A 6514-nucleotide genomic window follows, 5' to 3' on the forward strand; every position below is an offset into this window, starting at 1 on the left:
AAGAGAAGGGGCATTCCATTCCCGTAAGGAGGGTCGCGGGGTTTTCTTATAGAACATTTAGAAATATTGGTTAGAAATGGTGGTTGCTGGTGCATTTTTGGATCTTAATTTTGAGGGCAACTTGGATGAGTATAGGTCACTTCTCGGCCGGCTGGGGCGGGAAATGGGGTCCTGGATTTTGCCCTGCAGTTAACACGCATAAACCTATGTAAGCTATGGGCCTTATTGTTTCAGAAAAGAATGTTTTTAAATGTCATTCCTATAAAAGTCAATGTAAAAACTGCTGACCCCTGGGCGCAGTCAAATTTGACCCCAGTGTCATGATTTGAACAAACTTGATAGCTGACCACGGTCTGGGCTTTATGGTTTTGGACAAGAAGATTTTTTAAAAATGTTTCTATATCAGTCAATGTAAAACGAGGGACCCCCTGGGCGTGACATATATTGATGTCAGGGTCATAATTTGAACAATCTTGGTAGAGAACCACTAGAGCATGCCACATACTAAATATCTAAGCCCTGGGCCTTATAGTTTAAGACAAGAATTTTTTAAGGATTTTCCATATACACGTCTATTTAGACCATGTGCCCCCCGGGATGGGACCAGTTTTAACCCTAGGGGGATAATTGGCACATTCATGGTAAAGGACTACTACACAATATCAAAGCCCTAGACAATGTAGTTTTGGACAGGAAGGTTTCAAAGTTTTTTCTACATAAGTCTATATAAGCCATGTGACCCCCAGGGCGAGACCACGAAATGATGCCACATAACAAATATCAAAGCCCTAGGTCCTGTAGTTTTGGACATGAAGATTTTCAAAGTTTTTCTCTATATAAGTCTACATAACCCATGTGACCCCCTTGGCGGGGCCACATTTGATCCTATGGGGATAATTTGAACAGTCGTGATAGAGGACTGCTAGAAGATGTTACATACCAAATATTAAATCCTAGAATCTGTGGTTTTAAACAACATGATTTTTTAATTTTTCCATTCAGTTGCCATGGCTTTGAAGAATTCTAAAAGAAGACAATCAAAGGAACATCTCTATGAAGTTTCATCAAAATTTCGACAAGGTGGTTTAGGAGGAGATGATATGTAAAGGAAAGTGTAGACGGACGGACGGAAGGACAACGGACGACGGACAGTGAGTAATCACAATAGCTCACCCCGAGCACTTTGTGTTTAGGTAAGCTAAAGATAAATAAAAATCATGTAAATTATGCAAAAGTTTTATTGCAATAATTTCAGTATGTAACTTTGTTTCATTTTCCAAAGCCTCCACATCTACACAGGTTATCTACACAGTGCCATCCGCCCCATCTGTTACAGTCCCCGTGGCCCGTCTGGCAGTCAGATTGGGTAGTACAGGAATGGTCTGTATCAACTGACGAAGAAAACAAATATTTCATAAACTCGATAATAAGCCTACTTTTAACGTTATCCATGTTGTCGTTATTTTTGTGTGGTCATTAATTCTGAGATAAGCATTTTCTCAGTTAGTTTTCCATTCGGGTATAATCTGTGCTTAATCTTGTGCAATTAATGACATATCTTTCTTGCTTTGTGAATATGGGAAGTAAGTTATCAAAACAATGACTATTTGTGTAATGAACTGAAAAAGAGCCTAAGTGCAAGATGAGTTTAGATTAGTAATTTGAATGTTTCTATATAATAACTCAAAATGTCTATATACGTAAATCGAAATTTTGACACAGTATCGCAAAATTTGAACGTCTGTACGTCAATAACTCAGTGAAATTGTAAATAAGAAAGAAAATTTTGATTTTAGTTATGTTTAGGCTTAATCGCTTATATAGAATGAGTTTTTATCTTAATATTGCTGTTTTCAGACACTCAGTCACGCTACTTTAAACGTTTTTACTTGCAGACATACTCATGTTCTAAGTAGAAATTATATGTTATATTACACATTTGTTGCATGACATTACATACACATGGTTCAATAGTTATAATTTCTGAATAAATACATCCTCAATTTTAAATGAATAACATCGATTTCATATAACCATGAAATTTGAAAAGAATAAAAGCAAACACGCGAGATATAAAAAGGTAATAAAATCTGTGCAAAGATCCTTTGGAAGTATGGAACATAGATCAGCAACATAATAGAAGACCCGGTTTAATGGAGTCTGTTCATGTGAGTTAATGAAATGTGCATTACCCTTCACAACCCTTAATGAATTAAAACGTAAGGTATGTAAAGGGTAAGATTAAACCTGTAAGATATGAAAAGGGTCAACTTAACCCGGGTAAGATTGGTTGCACTTGTTTGTACGCATTATAGCATGTCAAAGATCGGTTTAACTAAGTTAATCGTGACTAGGGATTTAATATAGCAATCCCGAAATCTGCTACAGCTGGAAATTTAAATCGTAATAAAACTGTGAATATGAAACTTCAAATGGATTCTCCTGTTTTAAACAAAGCGGTACTATTGTATGTATGCATTTTGTGAAAAAGTCATTAATAATTATAGTTTGATAATAGACCTTTCTAACGTAAACGTAAATCGGAAACGGATTACTGAATCCGTAAATGTTATTTGCAATAATGTCTAGGATACTATTGCATTACTATTGATGAAATTTCTCCCTAACAAAAATTAGCCTAAATTTTACGATTCAGTATTCCGTTTCGTAATACGTTTACGTTAGAAAGGTCTAATAAGCAATAATTGATAAAATTACCAGTGCATGTGCAAATACTCTGTACACATTCCTTGTGAAAATTAGGTGCACAATTGATATGAGTACATTCTTGGCTCACATTATTGTTGGGCAGTCTTCACCTTGGATGTAAACAACTGAAAAGTATCACAATTAATGGAAATTAACGTCTTTAAGAAAATGCAAAGGCTAAATTGAATGAATGTTAGTCTGAAAAACTATTTGGTAATATGGATAATTGGCACGAAATTGACCCCTCTAAGCAGTTTTAAACATTGTAATAAAATAGAACAACACTATAATATGAATCCGGTTATGAAAACTAATGAGAACGCAACATCCCGCATGATCCAAACACCGGCCTAAGCGGAAAGGTATTATGCCGAACGTAACGGCCCCTAGACATGACAGAAATCTCAAACATTATTGCTGGTTAAGATAATCCTAGCGAAGGTCTGAACGCTGATCTAAAGGTGTATTATTTTTAATTTAATTTGGTAGAATGTCTCGCCGTCTATCATATTTTCGGTCTCTATCAATAATTCTCGAAACACTTTAAAAAATAACTTGTTAACTGCTGCGTTTTTAAATAATGTCAAATCAATTGAAGTTCGAAGGGGAGATAAAGGATCATCTTTTGGTCGCTAATGCAGTCATGGGGTCGGTAACTACCTCATAAAATTAACAAACCTATTAACGTTGTCTTTTTAAATAATGTCCAAGTAAATTAAGTTCGAAGAGGATATAAAGGAGTCATCTTACGGTGTCCTATGCAGTCATGCGGTCGGTAAGTACTTCAAAACAGACTGTCTACATGTCAACTATTTTCCATAATAGTCTTCTTATCTCAAGCAGAATATAACAAATAAGTATATAGTCGTGACCAGACAGGACATTATCAACATGACAATTTATATATTTTAGTGGGTTTCGTCAAGTAAATACCAATGTGTCCGATTTTAACTGCTCTACTTTCATAAGACAAATATTAAATTCTAAGTATGTAGTGTCCACTTCAAGTGCGGGAGGTTGTGGGCTCTCCCTAACCGCGTTATACCAAAGACGTAAAAATGGTACTAGTAGCTTCCTCGCTTGGCGCTCAGCATTAAGAGGCTAGTGCTAGGACTGGTCAGCCCGGTGTCAGTATAAGTGACTGGGTGTTGGATCATGTGTGGGATCAAATAACGTGTCTACGGCGTGACATTCCAGTGAGACAATACTATAAAGTTGCGTATTATACTCACTGCTACAAGTAGACACAGTCATTAATACGACTGAAAAAAATGTTGGAAAAGACGCTACACCCGAGCATACACACACACACATACACACACACACATTTAAAAGTATATAAATTTCTTTTTTAAATTTAGTTCCCCAGTCTGTGAACTTGTAAAGGTGTCCAGAAAAATTACATGTACTGATGATTTGAAATAAATGTATCCTTTTTAACATTTAAATGGTTTTTGACATCATTTTTAGTACAATTAGAAATTTCACAAAAGGGCGAAACGTTGGAGCGCTTATCTTGAAATGATGTCATTGCCACACATTTGAATGATATTTTTCAATAATCATTACGATGATTTACTTGGTTCTAACATAAAGCAGATGATTTAATGGTTTTAACATAAAACAGGTGATTTATTGGATTTGATTATACATGAAAAGCACACGATTTTCTGGGTTTAAACATGGCGAGACCACGTAAAAAATAACTCTGAATTCGGCTTAGTAATTTGCCAATGTTATATGTTTGAAATGCATTATACCTATCAGATAAATGGCTGTAAAACAGTTTTAAAATGCCTTTTCAATTGAATATATTGCTTAGACAATATTTGAAATATGAAAGAGTATAGTTGGGAAAGTCCATATGTATCTATCAAACAATGATAAAATGCTACTTCCACTGACATTTTTAAATGTTTTATTTTCGGCACTTTCTAACAGTTTATTCAATCTTTGTCATTTTTCAAAAATACGGAAGTTCGAAAGGGTGCTTTAACAAAGATTATGAGACAAATCAAAACAAAGGCAGGATTGCTAATGTTACAAATTTTACCGACGAGAGTCATTGTCCTACATCAAATAATAACAGGTGGTCATTATAAAACTTGCAAATAAACATTGAGTTACAGCAGTTTCAATGTGGCTGCTGTTCCTGTATCCAACTGAAAACACATTATTTAAGAACAAACAAAACAAAACAATAAAACTTACCAAAGAACGCCGCGCAGATAAGAATTAAACCTTTCATTTTGTATGCGAATGCGTCCCAGAACGTCAAATATGAATTGTGAAGATTGGTCAACGCAGATGCTTTTATATTGCTGTTCGTCACGAATATGCCATAATTAGCCAAACGATAAGGTTTCCATATGTTATATGTTCATGACTGACGTGACTGAACAGTATTTGACTTTTGGAAGTTGACTTGTTAAGAGTACTTTGAGCAAGTACATTTCAAAATGGAATGATGATGGTTGAAAATGTCTTTGTGCCTACATGAATGTATGCAAATACTAACACTACTTTAAAGGTTACTAGATTAAATTGTCACATGAAAACATGGTTTTAAACTTTGTAAGTCCTGATTTGTGGAACTGGTAATATTTCGATTTCGCTCACATGTAATTGTTATTCATTTTTTCACTGTTATACAGTTTAAGATCTATAACAGTTTTGTACATGACAAACCATGTTTATTTCCAAATGTACACGGTACCATTGACGACATATCGACTTACTTGTAACTACCATATTTGATATATAAGAAATTTTGCGACCGAAATACATAATACGTTGGCAGAAAATGTTTTAATTAAATCGGTTTACCGTAGCATGGAATAATTTTACGAGGGCGTAACGTGTACATGGTCTGTCATGTTAGAATATATATTTTTGCATGAATATTATTACAACACCAGAAAAAAAGACCATCAAACATAGCCTTGTAAAGGTGACGATCAATTTGTATTTTAAAAACTCATTCAGTGTTTGTTTATATTTAAAATTCAGATATAGAAATATTTCACTTGACATGGCTTTCCAAAGTGTTAAGTCACAGAATATGTGTAGCATATTTGACCCTTTCACCCCTAATAACCATGTCATTGAAAACAATACGATTCTGTTCTGTGCATACCAAATGGTTGTGATACAAACATTTCTAACATGTTTCAATAAAATGGAACAAAAGATAACAAAGTTAAGCAAAGGACAAGAAGTGCAATATTTTGAAACAAAGAAAAATATCAAACAGGGACCCATTGTTTTCGCCTTACCCTGACCTGGAAAACAGGTCAACAGATTATGTGCACTTCATAACACCATGTTGTTTTATAAACTTACACCAAGTTTAAATGTGAAAAGTGTAATACCTTAAAGTCCCATAAGACGTTTGTTTTAATGTTAAAAACAGATAAAATAGCTGTCCAAAGTGAGAATATGCATAATGATTTAGTTAGAAAAGTACTAGCTTTAATATTGCAAATGACCTAATACAATCAAGCTTATATATGGAGGTAATCAAAACCAATGGATTCAATAATACTTTTTACCAATTGCATCCAATATTCAACCTTTGACAAATATATGAGGAAACAATTTATGGAAAGTAAAACTGAACAAGAAGTATATATATTTTATAGTCAGAACAAACAATGTGGAAGCCATATTATAAACAAGGTCGTTATGGCTCTTTAAAACTATTTTGTTCTCTCTGACCTTAAACTTGAACATTAGATAACGTATCTTAGCTGCACTCCGCAGTGTTGCTATAAGTATTTATACAAGGTAAGCTATAGCTCAGAAA

At 34.3% G+C, this 6514-nt stretch overlaps 1 long non-coding RNA gene across 1 annotated transcript; it reads right to left on the bottom strand.

Annotated features, from left to right (window-relative positions):
* Window positions 1-1220: 1220 nt before the first annotated feature.
* LOC123550244 (uncharacterized) lies at window positions 1221-5057 on the bottom strand. Its single transcript, XR_008371527.1, has 3 exons — window positions 4921-5057; window positions 2719-2834; window positions 1221-1391 (listed from the first exon to the last, which is right to left on the bottom strand). It is a non-coding gene; the product is annotated as an uncharacterized LOC123550244 (long non-coding RNA).
* Window positions 5058-6514: the final 1457 nt, after the last annotated feature.

Source organism: Mercenaria mercenaria, chromosome 6 (genome assembly GCF_021730395.1).
Source record: "Mercenaria mercenaria strain notata chromosome 6, MADL_Memer_1, whole genome shotgun sequence".
NCBI lineage: Eukaryota > Metazoa > Mollusca > Bivalvia > Venerida > Veneridae > Mercenaria > Mercenaria mercenaria.